A 20,938-nucleotide genomic window follows, 5' to 3' on the forward strand; every position below is an offset into this window, starting at 1 on the left:
TGTGAGGGGGTTTTCTAGTTCTTCAGTGAAGCCACAGGGTACTTTTTGCAAAAAGAAAAAAAAAAACCACACAAAAAACCAACAAACCAGAAAAGTACACCTTTTCTTTTTTCCTTACAGCTGGCAGGCAATAGGTACGTCTAACCAACCTAGACCTCAGTTTGTCCCTTTCTATAATTTCACTAATTACTGCTTCTAGCAACATATTTTCTGCCAGCTCCAAGGAAACAGAAGCCATGTAAGTGGTAGCCAACTATTTTCTTTTAGTATTTTTCTCATTCCAGTGTTTTTGAGCAAACTGAGGTTCTAAACACTGTTCTGTTTCAATATTTGAAGAATGCTATGTACTGAGTACTCTCCAAGCTGGTATGTTGTTGTGAGGCATCAGTCTTGTCTGTTGCTCTCACCCCACCTTGAATGAACTGAGCTGCATACTTTGTTTTTGCTCTTTCTGCCTGATTTTTACAAAAACCCAACCAACTAAGAAAACAACAAAGCCCCTTTTCCCCCACTGCTAGGTCCTTATGAACATTTAGGTTTGGGTTTTCAGTTGAGGAAAATGAGTCCTAGGCAGAATCACAAGTCTCACCTAAATCAGTAAAATTTGACTTGTGCTAATTTGCACCAGAATAAGCCAGGGTTTTGTTTAGGCCCTGCCAAATATAGTACTCTTTTCAGAGGTTCTGCTGAAGTTAATAAACTTAAATAAATAAATAAACTTAATAAAGTTAGCGGAAGTTAATAATGCTAGATAGACTTCACTGACGACTCATCCCTGGACCTCTATGTACTTCAATATCATACCATACTTGATATCCAGAGCTATTCCTGGGAGTGGGGAGGACAGCAGGAGAAATGACTGGTAAAGAATAATTTTCCCTCCTTGAAAGTCCAGCTTTCCCAAGAAGAGTTGCAGGAATTCAGTTTCTACTGATTCTGTGGCAGCTGCTCAGTGAGGCTCTTCTGCTACCTCCCTGGAGCACTTAAATTCAATTTCAGTTCAACTCCATTGTCTTCTACCCTTCAGACTCCTTCTTCCCATAGACCAATTTTCCCATATTCCCAAAATAAAACCACTGTGTTTGTTTGTTATTCTGAACCTTGCAACTTCCTTTCCCTGACCTTCACCATTAACACTTTAGAGTTTCTCTTTCTGTTTCTTCTCATCTAATATCATCTTTCTATATACCAGTAATTTTTCTGGTGTGTTAAATCAGTCATTGGCAAACTAATATGAATTCGTAGGAAGGGGAATGGGTTTAGGTATGTCCTATGGAAACTTCAAAGTCCAAACTTTCTGTACAGTCGTGTTGGCCAAACTTCAGGTTCACAGCAATAATCAGTATCAACAGATTATAATCCAAGGTCATACACTTTGATATAATTAATATGTTTCTTGTAACTTAGCCTGTTCTTTGAAACTCAAACCTTTCATTTGCAGCAAGAGAAAAGAAAGATCTGAGAAATATTATGAAGAAGCACATGAATTTTATGTCTGAGCTGTAAGAGTTACTCCTGGGCTGTCCACATACACACTTTTGAGGGAGGACAAAAACAGAGCATGAAAAAAGAAGGAAAAAAAAGAAATATAGAGTAGGAGAGAGACAGAAAAAAGGAGAGGAAGGAAGGAAGGAAGGAAGGAAGGAAGGAAGGAAGGAAGGAAGGAAGGAAGGAAGGAAGGAAGGAAAAGAGGAAAGAAAAGAAAGAAAGAAAGAAAGAAAGAAAGAAAGAAAGAAAGAAAGAAAGAAAGAAAGAAAGAGAAAGATGTGGTCAAGAGCACAAAGCCAGCTGAAACTGGAAAAGAAAATGAATGAAAAAAAATATTTCAGGGAGAATTTATGGTAGTTTAAATCCCTATTTCTTTTGCCAGGTAGAGAAATCTTAAGCCTGTTACATGATCTTAAACATCTTTCCAAGTGCTTCAGTGAATCACTGCCATTACCAATATGGGCAGAAATTTACTATATCAGCTTCCCAGACACTGAACACAGTGTTGGCAGAGCTGATAGGTATTAACTCAGTGAGTCAGATAGGGTGTTCTTTTTTTATCTTCAAGGCACACAGGAGCAGCTCCAGCCATGTTGTCCCTGCAGCTGCTGCGGAAAGCTGGCTGGCCAGTGTGAATAGGCTGGAACTGCTGGTGGTTTGTACTGCAAGACTTGCATGGTAAGTTCAGGCTGTTCCAGAAGCCAATGAGACTATTACTGACATCCTGGAGTAGTTCCATAAGGTCATGTCAGTCATACTCAGGAATCTAAGAAAACCCCAACAGATAATACTATTGCTGTCATTATAGAGATACATGGTTTCAGGCATCATTATCTTGGTTCATAATGTTTGTCAGTGTCACAAAGCTCCCTCACTGGAGCTTTGTACCTGTGACATTATTTACTGTGGAGAATTTCACATTTAACTTTTTTTCTTGCCCAGTCCTAGCATTCACCCCTTTCAGATACAGATGCCTAAACAAAGTTGTTTTGTTTTGCGGAAGCAAAGTCTATACATTACTCTTTACTTAATGGGAATCTATTTTGTTTGTTGGCAGGAAGGCTTTTGACTATTTTCTGTACTTCTCCTAAAGAAATAGCTATGATTGAAGGTGGTCAGGATAGAAGACAGTAAAGAACACACTCTGCACTCTGTAGAAACACAGCATGAGAGCAACCGGAAGGTGCTTTGAAGCAGTTGCATGTGCTGTGGAGATATTATGTGGTTGACTTCTGCCAAATGGATTCAGTGGATGAAGTAACAGCCAAAGTCTCAAGTTGCTCTTCAGGAGACAGCAGATTTTGTTTTCTCTGATTTTTCCATTCTTTTCTGCTTTCGGCATTCCATCCTTTGAATCATTTAAGAAGTCTGAATTTCAGAAGCAAATAATCACTGAGAAAGTTAAGCAATGCTGACCTATAGCTAGGAAACAGCAGCCATTTCTTCCAGATGAATGCATCACTCTGTGCATATCTTGTCCTTGTGCTTTCCCTCAGGCACAGTTGGCCATAGGGCAAGGAAGAATGCCAGGGAGATGGTTGCATCTACTTCTCCTTGTGAGCAAGCCTACCTACCAGAGTACACCCCATCTCTGCTACTATACTGCATTACTCTGAAGAAATCTCCTGTGAGTAACCCCAAAACATCAAACCTACAGGACTTATTAGAATTTAGTAGAAGGGACTTTGGTCTTTTTTTTCAACAGTTCTTGGGTTCATCCTGTTGGTCTGTACCATTTTGAAGAGGGATATTGCGGACCAAGGGCTGTATTCATGAAGTGGTTTGGGCAGTCTTATTTACATAGCAATTGCTTTTTCAACAGAATCACAACCATCTTGTCCCATCACATTTCTGATGAACAACCATATGGGTACCAATTCACTTCAGGGAGATCAGGGGTGCTGTCCCAGACTGTCTTAATACAAGCTTCCAGCTATTTCCAGCTTACAGAAATTCCAGGGTCTTTTGCAGCTCACCAGATTAAAGGCTGCAAGTCTTGACAGTGTGACTTCAGGTTTCCTTGAGTGCTATACTGCAAGAACAGCCAGCAGAAAGTCAGCAACAGACTAACAGGAAATAAATTGCAACTCCTACAGGAATTTCATTCCTAGTCTGCATAAATTACTGATGTACTAGCGTGGCATTAAAGAGCAGTTGCTTGACTGGTATCCATTGGTAGATGTCAAGGTTCTGGGTGCAAGGACGGACCTGCTCCATCTGCACCTGACATTGCTCCTCTGCCTGAAGTGCTCCTCTGCTCCTTAGGGTATCTCTCCAACATTAAATGTCTTGATGGGAGATTGAACCAAATTTGAGTGCAATGCCAGTCTAGGTGGTTGATTGTAAGTGATACTTGCTGTTTATTAGCAGCAAAGCCTTTTCAGGACCCATACACATTGTAAACCAGCAAGTCTCTCTTTCTTCCTGGCTCTCAGTCAGTATGTACACACACACACACACACACACACACACATACACACAGAGACGTGAATGAGCCCAAATTGATCAAATTAATTTCAGGAGTGCCCATCACTGAGTGTGGTGGAAGATGGCATCAATGCAAGGCTAATACCATGACTGTTGCTACATTTGAATGCTGCCATCACTAGAGAAATGCTCTAACCTGGTAATTCAGGAATGGGAACTAAACCATTTTAGCCAGCTTGTTATCAAGACACCATATATTCACTGTAGACTAGCTCATCAGCATCTTATAAAAAAACAGGGACTAGAGATTTGCCCTTTCTTAGTGGTGCTTGAGAGTCTATGATTGCTTCTGAACCATATAGAGCAGTGCTGTCAAAAGATATCAAAGGTGGGAAGATGCAAACAGAAGCTAGTAAGAGGGAAAGAGCCCCCAGAAGCTGACCCTTTGGTTATACTGGGGGTCCTTTTCCTTTTCTTCTTGTGCATTTAGAAAGTGGCCATTTTGCAAATAGATAAAAATACATGCACAAGAGCTGGGAACATCTTGTACACAGATGTGAGTCAGTACTTGGCAGGTGGCTAACGGGAGTCAGATTTCCCAGACAATAATTACATTTTCAAAATAAGAATTAAAGCGACAAGAAAAAAAGGACTTCTTCCCATTAGCTGAGAGTGTGAGCTCTGAAGTGAAATTATCCTTTCTTTTAACATAATTTATTCTACGTCACTTCAGATGTTGCCTGCATAAAACATCCAGGAATGATAAGCTGAATCTTTCAAGGACTTCAATTTCTAAATGGGTACAGGTTAAATGACTACTTGTTTTGCTCCTCCAAGCTGTCCAGCCATTTCTGATGCAAAAACTGTAAAGACATGATAACAATATAACATAGTGTTCAAAAATGTCACGATAGGACCCAACTATCAGTGTAGTTAGTCAAGGAGAACAGCATGTTTCACACCATTTGTTTTATTGTTACTGTGGATCAGAAAAACTTTTTCATAGCAAGACTTTCCATTTCAAATTGAGGACTATGAATTCAGGCACGTCTGCCACTCCTGTGGAAAACAACATCCAGCTTCTTCTTAGCCTTGCAGGACCGTGACTTGGGCTTACAGTGCATTTCCTAATTTCATCATAAAAAGACAAATGTGGTCAGAACCATAGAGTTGTAGGTGGGTTGTGATTTGGTTCATTGCAATTTGACTTTTAATTGCTACCAATTTTAATATTTGGTTATTCTGTCAGAATCAGTTTTTTTTAATATGTCTTTGAAAACTCTCTTTTCAAAATCAGTACATGAGAAGATGCTTGCCTTTGGTAGAAAATCTGCCTGTCTGCCTGTCTACATGTCTGTCTCTTTATCTGCTATTCTACACATTGATAGCTATGGAAAAGTAGAATGCCAGTAGTCAGAATAAATTAGTTTTGGGGCAGAAGTATACTTGAAAGTTTGTGTTCAAATTTCCTGATGAAATGGCACACTCTGGCTGTTATAATGAAACAGATCTCTTCTTCAGGTAGGGAGGTTGTGTTGTCCCCTGGAAAATGTGTTTAACCAGAGAACTCTGCCTAAAGAGGGAATTAAGAGCATAAAGCCCCTCCAGCATGCTGGTATTATGTTGCCATGTTTTCAGTGAGGTATGGAATATTATAATATTTAATATTTTCGTTAATTTGTCACCAAATTTTCCATCAAAAATTTTTACTTTCTTTTTCAACCCCAGTTCTGAAGGCAGCTCTAGGTGCTTTTTCTGTTTGTTTGTTTGCTTAATGCAGGATAGGGGGTAGGCCATGGAAAAGTGTGATCAGTATAGTGTTGGATTTTCTCAGAAGCTACATCTGAGAAAGTAGGAGCCACAGGAACTATATGAGGCTACACATCCTTCACAGGATTTTTTAAGCTTCTAGCTGCAGTTTATCCAGGATGTTATAATATTTTTCTGTAATATTGTCCTTTAACATGCATACATGAGTCCAAAGAAAGATGAGTGTGTAGAAACCACATCTTCACAAGAGCCAGATATCACCACAAAACCAGTGGGGTGTAATTCTTTCCAAGTCACAGAAATGCCCTACCATGAGATGGGTCTATAGCTCAGAACAAGATATATTTTTATTCATTTTAATAGGCAGAAAGGGGATTTAGTGAGACAGAAAGTACAGAAGCTAGAAGACAGATTGTATTAAAAAAAACAAAACAAAACAAAACAAAACAAATCACTAAAAGTACTTCGCTGGGAAAAATGAGATTAGATATTGCCTGCCATGTGTTATGGTACTTGAAGACTAAAACAAAGAAATTTTTTTTGTATCCTCAGCTTCCTTTTTCTAAGCAAATTCCTGGGGATACTTACAGCATTACAACTTCCAGTTGTTTCCTATGACTGAAGGCTTCCAGGTTACCCACGCACTGTTAAAGGAAGTGCTTGTTTTGGCAGAAAACATCACTGTCAGCTCAGTCCTGACTGGGGCCAATGAGGAACTTCTGGTTGTCCAAAATACAGCTGGGCTGAGTTCTAAGTTAACTTCCTGAGGCTCATGAAGATGTGGAAATTCTCAAGCATAAACTTGTCTTTGGAGTCATTGTGTGCATGACAGATACATAAGAAGCAAATTTGGGCTGCAACTTGGACATACCCAAGGAAAAGGGGCAGCCCTTCTATGTCTGGTGCTCAAGGCTCCTCATGTGGTCTGTGAGAACAGCTTCCTGAGGTGGTGACTTCATCCTGCCCAGGGAAAATACACCCAAGGTTCACTGGTAGCCTGTGGAAAGATTCCAGAATCACAGAATGGGTCAGGTGGAAGTGGGCCGTCTTGTCCAGCTTCCCTGCTCAGTCAGGGTCATGCTGCAGCTCACGACACAATTGTGTCCAGGAAGTTCTTGAATATCTCCAGTGGGAGAGACTCCACTCGCAAGAGAGATGTTCCAGTCCCTTAACTGTCCTTGTTACCCTCTGCTGGACTAGCTCCAGGGCCTCCATGTCTCTCTTTCACTGAGGAGCCTACAATTGGACACTCCGGATGTGGCCTCACCAGGGCTGACTATAGGGGCAGGATCCACTCCCTTGTCCTGCTGGCAATGGTTTTCCTAATGCACCCCAAGGTTCTGTTGGCCCTCTTGGCCACAATGGCACACTGCTGGCCCATGGACAATCCTTCACCACTGCTGCTTTCCAGCAGGTTGGCCCCCAGCACTGCGGCCAACTTGGCTGTGAGGGTCTGTTGCTTGTTTGCTTTTGGCCTTTCCGTGGATGCAAGCTCTTCAGCGGGAATACATGCTTCATGGCCTGAAGCAGTATCTCTGTTTCTGGGCTCCAGATACAAAAAGGCATAATATAAAAAGTGCGTTATAAAAAGAACAAAATATTGACCTGTTCCTGTGGTGAGTGGGTGTGAGCAAGCTTAAAGTGCTGTGCTGTTACTTTTCCTGATCCCTGAGTAGAGATCACTGTTCCTAAAAACAAACAAACAAACAAACAAGAAGCTAATTTAAAGCATTTCAAATCTGGTTATTTCTGAGCTGCAGAAGAATGAACATCAACTAGTTCTGTATTAGGAGTATGATATCCAGTTCTGATTTTAAGTCATAGCTTACACTTTCATGGACATTTAGGGTAAGATTTATCCTGTCCTAATTCTCAACAAGTTACTTCATCCTAATAGAATTGCCGAGTTCGTGGAAAGTCTGCTTTCAGATGTCCTTGAAGAATTTCTTAGCTTTTGGAAAACTTGTTTTCCACAGCTCTATTAAAGGGGAAACCTTATGCAATGAGGAGCCCAATACTTACTGGGCCAGAAAGAGAGGGAGAGGGAGCATGACACTGAAGGGTTAGCAGGCTGCAGTTTCTATATTTTATCCAATGTTTGCAAAAAGTGACTCACTCTTCTTTTGGCATCAAGCAAAATCCTGGGGAAAGCAGGTACCAAAGCTCAGCCTGTGCCATCTGACTTGCTCTAGGCAGCTGTGAGTGATGGAGTACACATGGTTTGGTGTTCAATTCTCAGGTGCCCGGCTCTGCTGAGGCCTGGTAGAAGTCAACAGCAGACCTAAGCTTTTGAGCACAGCCAGAAAAATCTAGTGTTGCAACAATACCTGTACTTCAAAAGCTTAGTTTTGCTTTTGTACCTAATGTCCACTCTGATCCATGCACACTGCATGTGTCCTGTGTCTTAGTATTCACCCATGTGTATTTCTTTATTTCCAACCTTTTGACTCTTGCTCCCTTACAGGATTATTTTTATTTACACCTATAGCCTTTAGCATGCAAATATTTTTGGCTGGACTGAGTTCTGTATCAAAATGTCTTTTTCTTTTTGTAAAAAATTTGTAATTCTCTCTAAGGTCTCTTCCTCTTCAGTAGTAATTTGAAGGGTAAAATATCTACTAGTACCAAATGCAGTTTTGATAATGGGGTACTGGTGCAGAATAAACACTTCTCCACAGCATTTGTGTACTTCAAACCATTCCGCATTAATACAGTTTATTCTAAATTGAGCATAAGGTTGTAACTGGAGACCATTTCACTAGTGTCTATTAATATTGGGTCAGATTCTACAGCACTGGCTACATAAAAAAAGTCCTTACTTGCACTAGCAAGTTCTGTTTAAAGTGATGGTAAGTCAAAAGTCCTCTTTGACTGCCTAATCTGGCCCACTTTTAGGGATGCAACAACATTTTTTACAGCATTAGTAAGATGATAAAAAAACTTTACAGAAAAAAATTTAAGCCCTTGAAGAAAGTGATAGCTGATGTCATAAGTATCATTCTTTCCAAATCCTTCTTATAGCAGTGTAGAATGGGGATCTTCTGCTGAACTGGTTGCCAGTATTTTCAGTTTCACACATCTTTTCCAAGGGGTTATAACCTTCCTAACAGTAGTTTGAGCAGAAGGTTGTTGTGAAAGTGTCTTTTCCTATCTTGGAAGAGTGATATTTGATTTAAATTGAAAACTAAAATAACTGTTAATATTTTTTAGGTACATTTCTAAGACATTTGTTCATGTATTAAAGTGACATGTGGAAGCAGTTAGCAAAGTGTTCACTTTAAAAAGAAGGCAGCATAGAGTGCAGAAGAACAAACAGTATTTTTTCCCACCCCTTTAACTATTGTAAGAAATCTGTTTTTAGCAGTGATATGTGTTCTGTCAGCACCACAGAAGTGCTTGAGTCCTGTGTAAAAGGAGGCATCTGCTATACCTCTTTCAAAAGACCTGGCACTCTCCATTTCTGTTGAATGGAGGGCTCTCAGCCTCACTCCTGGGGTCACACATAAAGCCAAGAGTTAATCACACATCCAGAAAGACACACTGCTGCACTGCTCCATTCTGACAAGATCCTGTGTCTGCGTTCCCTGTGTTCCCACCTAGGCTTCTCTCAGTGCTGTGCTTTCATTTAAATCTTGCTTGTATTTTTTTTCTGCATTGTATTTGTAAAAAGGGAAAAATATCCTCTCTTCATTGTCTTGCCAAACCAATTATACCAATCTAACTTACCTTCTGTGTAAATTTTTTAGTACTCCTGATCTTTTGAGAAGTTTTCTTGTACTTCACCTTCACTTGAATATTGGTCATTATACCTATACAAGTGACTTTACCTGTTCACAATAAGTTCAGAATCTTGCCTGTCCACATTGGAAAAAGATGCTTTATTAAAACTTCTGCTGCCCTTAGTCTTATCACACTAACATTTTCAAACAGTATGGTAAGAATCTGGAGTGAAATTTATCATCTCTCAACTTGAAAACACTATTTCTTGTCTTATCCTTTTCCATTCATGGTGTGCTTGGGGATGTCATCTCCTGTGACCAGAATTTATATTCACCTCGCTTAGACACTGCCACTTGAAAGCTGACATCTAGTCCATGCTATCTCTCTAGAGTGGGGCTCTAACTGAGGCAAGGCAATTCAGTTCACTGATCTGAAGGTGGAAAGACTGGAGTCTAGAAGTAATGGTTTCTCTCCTTTAACTACAGAAGGATCCAGAGGTGCTGACTTGACCACACAGCATAACTTTGTGATGGTTATGTGATATGAGTCCTACTCCATTATTAACAGGTATATTAACAAGTATATGTATTCAAGTATATTCATAGTCAAATATATTAGAGATGCAATGATGCAAAAAGGCTCGAGGGAAGAGATAATGCTGTATGTTACCAATTCCATTTATAAGAAAGAGGGGGCATACCTAAAGCTGCCAGTTACAATGCATTAGCTGTTGCTAATAATAAACACTTTGCTAAGTGCTCTCTGTGCTATAAAAAAGGCGAGGAGCAAAGAAACTCCTCACAATTTAAGAAGAGAATTGAAAACAGAAATAAAATTTTCTCTTAGAGTTCAAATTGGTTTATTAAGATTTTAAAATGAAATAATCCAGAGATTTATAGCAAAGATTGCAATTGTGGCCTAAAGAAGGAGCTAATGTTAGTCTTCTTTCAGCAACCCTATTCAAAGTTCATGATCTACCAAGATTTCCTAACCTTATCAGGAGAACTTCAAAGAAAATGTCTGAGAGTGGGTGTCACCAGGGAAAAAGAAATAAACAGGGGCTAGCCTAACTATAAAATTCAGCATGTGAAAAGGTTCTAGGCAGAGAGTCAAAATGACAAGAACAAATACACAAGAGGGCAAAACTCTGTCTGCCAGCAGTTACAGCAGTATTGCATATCACTTGTGTTCCTGCTTATGGTAACATTGTGCTAGTACAGCTCACTTGATCTTTCTGGATCTAGTCCTGATGTTCAGTGATGTGAAAGCAGAATCATCCACATGTGCCTCTCTTACTTCTCCTTTGAACTAAGAGCTGAGGAAAGTGGAAACTTCTTGTGAGTGTTGATATTATACCTTACAGAAGGTTGGGCTGAGAAGCAGGAGTTGAATATCTTTGTATATATTCTTCTGTTACACAAGAAATTATTTCTGAATGCAATCAAAACATTGGCCGTGGATCCTATTGCACTAAACAGTGGTGTTAAGAGTTCTCTGCAAGCCAGATGAGCAAAAGTAATGAAAACACTAGTCAAAGTTCAAAGCTAGATGTCTTGCTTCTGATAGGAAAATGAATCAGATTCTCCAAATCTCGTCTTTCTCTGATTCTGAGTTTAGGGACTTAATATGTTATTCAAGATATTTTAAAATACTTTGGTTCAATAAAGAGTGCATCTTTAAATGCTGGTTAACTTCTTCTGTGAAATTATTAAAATGTATTAGAAAAAAGTACTAATATAAGGGGTATTTTTCCATTTCTGTGTTTGTTTCAGTGCTGTTGAATTATAGTGCCTGGCTACTAACAGTCATTATAATTGCTGCTACAACCTATGTTTCTCTATGGAAGAGAAACATCTTGAGAAAAAACAGCTGTATCACCCTTAATATAAGGAAGGAATCTCAATATTCAAAAGCCTTTTAATGTACAGTCTAACACAAGCAATACCAGCCTCCAATAATTAGCACACCTTCCTGGATGAAATGTAAGACAAATATAAGGAAAAAATGTGTGAAGTCCAGGGAGGTTGTTTTTCTTCCTTCTGAGATTTAGAGCAAAAGCCCAACTGGGCTATTTGTTGGTATCCTGAACAATTATTATTCTCCGAGTCTCATTAAAACAAAAGAAAACAAAACAAAACCCCTGCCTTTGTCTCGGGTCGTTCCAGAACATTTGCCCTCTGCTGTAATGTATCCAGGCAGGAAATGTTTTTCTTCTTTTAAAATGAACAGTGCAAGGATATTGTGAAGAATTCACGTAGGATAATATGCTATCAGCACCCTCCAGTTGTTTGTTATGGCCATTTTCAGCCCAAATGGGGACACTGAGTTCGCTTGAATTCTCACAGTTCTGGCAAAGTCATCTCTGTGTGACAACAAAAACCCCAACAATCACTTCCTAAAAAGTTTCAGAGAATAATTTTTCTCAGACTTATCTCACTGTTTAATTCCACTGCTGAGAAGAAATGCAGTTTTACAACAGACTTGCCCCTTTACTTTGTATATTTGTCAGTGGTGACTGTACAGTTTTACCTTCTCACATTCTTTGTTTCTCTCTGGAGGAGATAATAAAGAGGACATACTTTCCGTTGCCCTCTGGATGGATGTGGCCCATGCTCAAGGTCACTCCAAAACAACAGACCCTCAACTGTAGTCATGGCTAGAAGCTTTTTCTATAAAAAAGCCTTGTTTTGCTGGAGGCAGCAGACTTCGTACGGGTATGGCATGCCAGAGACGCACAGGAATGTGAGGCTACTTCATAAGCACAATTTCCAATCTCAGGATGTTTCTCCACAGCAACTCTCGGTTATAAAGTTAATGTGGATGTTTTATGCAGAAAGCTTTATGTTCTGAAGACCAGCCATGATGCCACTTAGGCAAGGATGGTTTCTCTCTCAGTTAAGACCAGGAGCACAGCAAGGGTAAACCCCTTTTTGCCCAGAGAAAAAGGAGAGAATTGACAGCAGTGGAAACATTTTCGAACTTCCTCAGACATTTTCCCAGAGAAAGCAGTTCTCAGGGTATTTAAGTGTCAGTGGTGTTGGCTGCTTGGTTACTTTATTGCCCAACTTGTGGCAGTTCTCCTCTATGCATATTTTGCACATGTCCACAAGGAAGAGCATTTATAATTGCACCCAGAACAGAAAGCAAAGCTCATTTTCTAACTGTGGATGCCAGCTGGCAAGTACAGGGCTTGTTTTCTTTCTAAAACATAGACTTTCTTTTTAGTCTTAGCAGCTACCTCCCACTTCCTCTCAAAATATGTGTTTGATGCTTGGTAAAGATCACTGTGGTGATATTACTGAGGAGAGGAAAAAGGTAGGAGGATGGTCAGGATGATAGCCACAAATTTAGGAAAACTAAATTAAAATCTCTGTCACATACTTCCTGTGTTATCTTTGACAAATCACTGAGCCACAACAGACTTAGTTTTCCTCAAACTCTGTGCTTCAATTTCACATCTGTCAAACATGAAGCATAGAGTTTCTCTAGCACGAGCTTATTTAAATTCTGACTGTGAAGTTTCTGAATATTTGCTATCATGGGTGCCACATTGCTTTTTAAACTAAGGTTTTTGAAAAGGATAATTAAGATATATAACAAGAGGACTTGCTTTTACTTATTTGTTTATTCTTATAATGAGGAAGCTCAGAAATAAATGCTGTGGGGCTGCAGAAGAGGATTTATTCATCAGGACCAGATGAACAAGCCCTTGCAACCTTTTTGGGAAAATCTGCTCCTCTGCTGAGTTTTCCAGAAGAATAACTGTAAAAGAATGATTGAAATAATAAATTCTTCTGGAAAAAATATGGTTTCCTGTTGAGTAATCCAAGGCTTTATTGTTTCTCAGGGAGCAAAGAGCTGCAGAATCTTAAAAAAAAAAAAAAAAAAAAAAAAAAAGAATCAACACACTAGTTAGTACAGGCTAGCAGACTAATGAAGTAACTGTTAACATTATGTGACATGCCTCTGGAAGTATATTTATTGCCCCAAGAATTCCCCAATGATAATTTTCAGACTAGTTTTGTTTGTTTTGTGTTAAAGTCTATTGATATGATATATAATTTTAAATACATGAGAATGATAAACAGTTTATTTTATTTAAATAATTATTTTACTTTCTTCTTGCCAAGTACCTATCCAAATCTATCAAGAAACTGATAAATAAAAGTCTCAATCCTGGGCCCACTGAGGTAGGAAAGAAAATGATTGCCTGTAGTCAGAGTTAAGACAGTGGGCTTTTACAAATAACCAAACATACCCAAGCACTAAGGTCAGGGGTCTTTTTGAGTGAACCAGCACAAGGATCAGCTGGCAATTATGTAGTGTAAGTGCACTGTTGTTGTGGGACTGTTGTCTGTGATCTAGGGCTGAAGGTAAGGGCTACAGGGGCCAGCACCAACGAAGTGTGAGCAGCATAACAGAACCCGCTAAAAATTTCCAATTGCTTGACCCAAGCTCCTCAACATCCTCTGGAAAGAGAAATAATATTTCAAGAGGACAAGTTAATCTTCAGTTACTTGCCTTAAAACATGAATTTTCAGTTTTGTTAGTGCAGTGCAGAATGAACCCTTTTGCAGTGGTGACAGCTTCAGAGTGATGCCTATTTCCCACCCTCCAATGCCACTTGCAAAGTTTTTACTGAGCAACTGCAGTGAGAAAACTGATGAGACTTATTTTAATCAATTATTTTCTTCCCAAGACTTAATGTTGTTAACTTTAAGAAGTCATTAGAATGATGACATGAACAGGAGACAATAGTTACAGGTTTTAATGTATGCAAGTGTGGGGAAGAACCCTTTCTCATCCTTTAAGAAACAGAAAGGATTAATCTAAAATGGTTTACTTAATTACCCAAATCATGCCTTCTTCAGTGAAAAGCAATAAAAATGAGAGCCTGTGATTATTTATATATTTCTGAAATAAAATGTTGATGCCATTAGCTAAGAAATACTTTAGTGGCAGTTTGAAACAGAAGTCTCCAATACACTTTCAATATAGATTTTAAGGGTTCATTATTCTTGGTTTGTTTTATGCCAGTTGAACTTTGAAAACAGATTTTCTGAGGCTTAGGAAGCATGCATCCTTTACATGAAGGCTAATCCTCAAACAAACATGCCTTCAACAATCACTTAGTTCACTCTATATGCATAGCAAGGAATTCAAGTCACAGAATCCTCATAAGATGCTTATTTTAAAGTACTATAATTTCCCTGCTTATCCTGTACTTTCTTCTCTAATTCAGTGAAAAACCGATTATTACATAGGCATAAGAAATGTTTCTAATTTGGCTTTTTCTAGATCTCCTCTTAGCAGATATTACTTTCTCACAGATTGCCCCAGTTTAATATAGAAACTGCATAAATAAGGAGTTAGAAAAAAAAAATTGTTGGAAAGAAAAAAAAGCACCTCTGCTTCCTACGGAGAGCAACTGCATGTGAACAGATACATATTTTCTGAAAGACATAATTCTACCCTGAGACTAGTGACAACTGATTGAGGCCTAAAAGTTTCAGAGTGGCCTTTCCAAAGACTGGAGGCCAATTAAAATTTGTCCAATGTCATGTCAGGGAAAATGTTCTAGTGCAAATTCATTCAAGGACTCACAAACAACAGCAGCCATTTAAATTAGTTGTGTCAAAACAAGTCTTGCTACAAATTTTCTTAACATTTGAAGACAAAAGGAGATTCAAAAATCCAGATCTCAATTTTGTAGCTCAGTCAACCTTCTCCATTTTCTAAGTCATGGGTGAAAAGTGCTTTCAGGTAGAAACCCTGTAAAAACAGGTGATGTCATCTTAAAATAAAAACTTGCTATTCTAGCTTCATTTAATTTTGAATTCTTGCCTTTATTTTAACACAAAATTCAACTCAAATTAAGATTTGATAACGTAAAGAATTTAGTCAACAAAACCCTTAGAAGAACAGCTATCCCTCCCTCATTCTAATTCCAGTCATATTGTGGGATGGAGTTTTCCCTCTCTCGCTGTCATACGCATGCATGCTGGTCATTTTAATCTCAATTATTTATGCTTTTTCTGAAAATGTGAGATATTTATGTAGAGCAATATATATTCAGCTGTACTTTTATTATTTCAAATATATTTATATATTGGCACCTTCTAGCATAACTTTATGGATATGACATATTCTTCCTGGTAATTGTAAGGCTTTCAATTCCTACTCAGCTCTATGTCTAAACAGAGAGAAAGGTAACTATTGCTATATTGTAATGAGGTAATTATTGCTATATGATATATATTAGAAGGTAATTATTGCTATATTGTCTTCTGTCATCTCTTCTGTACCGTCTACGCAGGTATTCAATAGGGAAGTAATTATTTTTGTTTTCATTTTCATATCTTTTGATTACTTTAGCTATAGAAATATCTTTGTATGTAGGAAGGAAGACCACAGCATTCTGCACAGCACTGTACTGTTAAAGAGCTGCATGAAGGTAGAAAGGAGTTTGCTTGCAGGGCCACTGTGTGAGTTACCCCAGCAGGGTTTGGTATAATCCATCTGACTGTACTGCCTGTAAAACCTGTTAAGAAAGTGGTAGAAAAGTTCCTAGAGGGTAACCCTAGAGCTAAGCTTTCTTCTTCACAGATATTATTGTAAAGAAATTGCAGTACCTGAAGCTTTTGTAAAGCCAGGGAATGAATTCCTGGTTTCCTTTAAGGTAGCAAGGATTTTGCTAGTGATGCGACCAGGTATATCTGTTCAGGTGAGATGCAGGGCTCTTCCTTCCAGCAAACCTTTGGGTACCAACAAGTCTAAAGAAGAGCATTTTTTCTCATTTAGCGGAGTTTAAGAACTCTTCACAGGATGTGGGGCTAGAGACAAAAGAATAAAAAATCAAATTTTCCCCTAGACTATTTGCAGTCATCTGTAGTTATGCTGCAGATCAAGAAAATTACATAACAATTTTTGCCTGTCAGTTTTACTACAGAGGACCACAGGCTTAGCCTACAGTAAAGTACCTCACTTTGCCTTTCTTTCTTTTTCCTTTCCTCCCAGGATAGCCCAAACCCAAGGCTCTCCAAACCGTGGTTACTTCACAGGGTGTTTTTTTACCCAAGCCCCTGGGCCAAACAGCAGGTGTAGCACAAGGCTGAGAGTAAGCCTCTGGACAAAATGCTCATGGTCAAGCTGGACCTCCTTTGCTCAGCTGACAGATGCATGCTTCCTCTGAGGCTGTCCCTGCCATGGGAAGGTCTGGGCTCTCCAAGTGGTGTGTGTGTACAGCTGCTCGTAGGAAGTAGAGGGATAGACCTTTCTTGTAAGCAAGCTGTCCTATTCTCCCTGAATTTGAGACTGACCTTTTCTTTTCTGGTGGAATCTAAGACCAGGTGGCTTTTTGCTTCTTGAAAAGCAAGGTTATGTACAGGGCTCATGTAATGATATTAATGATTGATGATTAGTAGAAGGAAATACCAGGCACATGGCCTGTTCTGTAGGGGATCATCAAGTTAGACATGGTAGCTGTATTGCAAGAAAATGCCTAAGAGCCTAAAGGCTTTCTAATAGCATTATAAGTTTTATGATCTGGAGTAAGGTAATCAAATCTCATGCTTCAGGGCACATGCTGATCTCCACAGGAACCAGGAAGGCATTTCCCACCATGAGAGCTTTATGCAGTTGTCTGGGTGGTTTCCATCTTTCCCCAGACTGATGGTAAATGGAGCCTGTTGGAAGCAGGACATTTGAACTGCATGGAGTGACCCCCACGTACCTGTATCTCCATGTAGCTCTTAAAGAGCTAAAGATTTTGAATCCTATAGAAATGAATGCATTATGACAGGAAAGCTCCTGCAAAATACCTTCAAAGTGAAACTCCAGGCCAGCTTTCAGTCTCTATTAGGTAGGTGCAGTGCTCATTGAATGCACTCCCAGAACAGAGAACAATACTTGGCAAGTTGCTTCTAGTGAGGAAAAATGATTAATGTCATATGTCAAGTGCTCATAAAATGGTGTGGCACTTGTACACAGTGTATTTTCTCATCTTAGGTATGAGGCTAGTCACTGCATCAAAGCAAAACAGAGTTCACAGCATCATTTTTGTTCTCCAGCCCCTAATGCACTGTCATGCCAGCCAGCTTCTCTATATGCCCATCTGATAAAATCTGTGCTGTTTTGGCTCCCTCCTACTCCTCTTCTACTTTTAATTGTCTCTGTGGCTTTCTTCTTCCCTTTATTGTTTTTCTTCTCATTCTCTTCTGCCCAACTGAAGGAAATAATTTGTCAGTTGTTATTGAAATTTTTACTTTGATCTGGATAATGTAAAATATTTTAATCTGGAATGAAATATGATGCTACCACTTTGTCATTAGAAAAAAAGAATTCTCATGGGAACACTTATATAGGCATGTACATATACATATAATTAACAGTAGCATGGACAAAACCAAATTGCTTCAGCAAGGCAGCATTTACCATCAGTTCAAGCCAAACTTCTTAATTTCTCCTGCTTGGAACACAATGTTTAAGAATGTTTTTCTTATGATGTCACAGTTAATGTCCCTTTTGGGTCCAAAGTTAATATCCCTTTTGACACCTCAGTCAGTATTTTCCCCTAATAATACTCTACATTTTTGTCATTATTTTTCACAGCCTTGTAAAAAGTTGTGATGATGCAGCCAAAGTAGAGATTTGAAAAGCTACATGTCAGACACCAAGGTCAAGAAAAGCAGTTGGCTCCTCATATGCTTTGTGAGTTTAATGACCAAAACAACTTGAATTTCTGTAAAATGAAAGCTAGTCTGAGAGAAAGAAGACAAAGTAGTCTAATTACTCTGTCATTTTGTTTTTATTTACTAGTTAAAAGGGGGGAGACCACATCCCCCCATCCTCTGTTCAGTGGAAAATATAGAAGTAGCAATTAAATAGGTACAAATGTAATGCAGAACATAACAGTGTCACAGTTGTCATTCTGCATGGAAGCAGCAGAACAAGGTGCAATAATTCAGAGAAAATACTGAGAAAAATTCAGAGAAAAGCCTCCAGTGTTCATGTTGGCATCTACCCAGAAATGCTGGAGCAGACATGCTCTCAAGACTGTGCACATTTGAGGTGAAGGAGGAAAACAAGGAGTGACAGACAGCATGTGTCACACAATGGTCACTTGCACCTGTTTCTTTAAAGGGGGCCCAAGATGATTTGATACAGCTTTACCCACCCTTGTGAAAATGTCATGATCTCCTAGGGTTTCTTTCCTAGGGTTTGATACAAATGGCAGATTTGAGAAGTCTGAAGATGAGAACTGTGGATTTTAAGAAGTGGTTTGAGGAAGGGAGAGTGATTAACCTGAAGTGGGCAAATACTAAAGCTGTGACTTGTGATGCAGGAGGGTTGGCCTTGGAGAAAAGGACAAGAACTGTTATCCTCCTGCAGGAAAAGAAGGAAATCCAGTAGACAGATAAGAGAATATGGTCAGAATTTTTCTTAATGGTTTTGCTTTTTGTGAACCAGAACGTTTCTGTTCTAGAAAGCAGTGAAAGCAGAGATTGTGAGAAACACAGCTGCAGATATGTAGGACACAGCTGCAAACAGCTACAGCTTCTGAAACATGTTTTATTTGTTTCTTTGCTTCAGCAGAAGACCACCTTACACTCAGTGAGAGAGGCTAGAAGTGGCCCACAGTCATCGGCCAACCAATCAAACACACCTCTCCTAGGCAGAGTAAGGGAGAATGCACAATCTGCAGCTTTTTCAGTGGGTTGGAAGGTAAGAGTGTCTGGGCAGGGAGAGAAGCATGCAGAAGATGTGAGAAGGTGAGTCTGTTCCACCTGGGATGTTTAAGCTGCCAGTTTGTTGCCATTGCAACATCACTTACAAAACACAAGCCCAATCCCTAATGAGCTTATCTTTTAAAATAAGAGAAACCTTTCTTGCCTCAGAGTACTTGTTATGTGCTCAGAATGTGCTGTTCTCTTTCCAAAAGCTTTTCATCTTAAAGTGAGTTTTCGCCAATTGGTCTGAGACGGAGCTCTGTGAAACAGCATGGCAAAAGAACAAGGCTGCATGCCATTCAACTTTAATAAGCCATGGGAGAAGATATTGTTTAGCCTTGCAGAGTTTATACTCTCAGATTTATAACTGTAAGTAATTAAAAGGAAGCAAGCCATCTTGAACCTGTCTATGCTCCAGCTCTTACAGGGCCCAGTGTTTCGCGTCTGGCATGGCTCAAGGGGCCGTGTCCTTTTTGAAAGAGAAGTTACTAATTGGGTTGGCTGCTCCTTGCCAGTGGTGCAGGCAGCTCTGTGGGCATTGAGGAGAGTTCATGGGGTCTCCAGGCTGGCTAGGGAAAAAGAACTTTGCTAAACTTTCCCCTTCTTACAAAGCAGACTTTTTGGACTGTTGACATCAGAGCGACTTCTGTATTTGGGACCTTTGTACAAAGCTTTGGATCCTGAAGATCTGGGCTGGGGAGCCCAGCAGAGCCACAGCAGAGATGGGTTCCATGCTGCCTCTGGAAGGCAGGTGTGACCAGAAGCTGGGAGTAGGTTGGGGGGGCATGCAGAGGTGGCAGATCTCCCTAGGAGTCTGGTCTGGCTTGTAAAATGTACTAGGAAGGATCCTGGAGTTCTAGATCTCATATGGCCCAATCTCTATATTCCACTGCATAGTCATTCAGACCTTCTCAGAGGTGTGTGCTGTCTTTGTGACCCACTGTTTGAGCTCTCTCCATATGATTAACTATAGCCACCAGACCTGTATACTCAAGTGGTCATGAATATTCATTATCAGCTTTAATTTTTTTTTAAATTTTATTTTAAGGGGATAAAAGTTGTGGTGAAAACTTGTGTCTGAGAAGGTGTTTTTCAGTCATTTTGACTGAAAAAGCTTGGGGTAGCACACACTATGCACTGTTATATATATTTTAATAAATTCAGAGACAAATACAAAAGACTCCCATTGTTCAAGAGCTGTTCTATAGCTGAACATATGTGCTGAAGCACAGTGGAAAAAATACTAGCAAAAATGCCCAGTATCTAGAGAAGTTTAAATACAGCAATGGCAACAGCCTGGTTGCTGATGCACAGTCCTTCCTGCTGTCTTCTGGTGTTTGGATACAACAAAACACCTGGGCTCAGAGCCATAGACCTCAAAATATCAGTAACAGAGCAGACGATGATTTATTTTTCTTAAGTCCTGAACGTAGACATTTGCACAATTATTTAAAGATGTTAAGTATCAAAAGATGTAAGTAAAGATGTAAGTATTATCCTCTGGAGGCATGTTGGTTTCCTTTCGGCAAATTTGGGACAATAATTAGGAACTGTGGCAAAACTACTTGAAATTCAGAAGGACCACTGAGACAAAACATAGGCCTAGACTAAAAGAGAAGAATACATCATCAAAAGAAAAAAGTGGTTCATAAGGAGAAAAAGGAAAACCAGGTAGTACCATCATGACAGAATAAAGTATCTATTGGGCATAAGCTATTCTACAGGAAAGAAATAAGACAAATGATAGAACGAAAGGAAGTATTGACACTTAAAGTGGAGACTTTAGTGACAGTGATGGAAACGTT

Source organism: Pyrgilauda ruficollis, unplaced genomic scaffold (assembly GCF_017590135.1).
Source record: "Pyrgilauda ruficollis isolate IOZ18807 unplaced genomic scaffold, ASM1759013v1 scaffold24, whole genome shotgun sequence".
In the NCBI taxonomy this organism is placed as follows: Eukaryota; Metazoa; Chordata; class Aves; order Passeriformes; family Passeridae; genus Pyrgilauda; species Pyrgilauda ruficollis.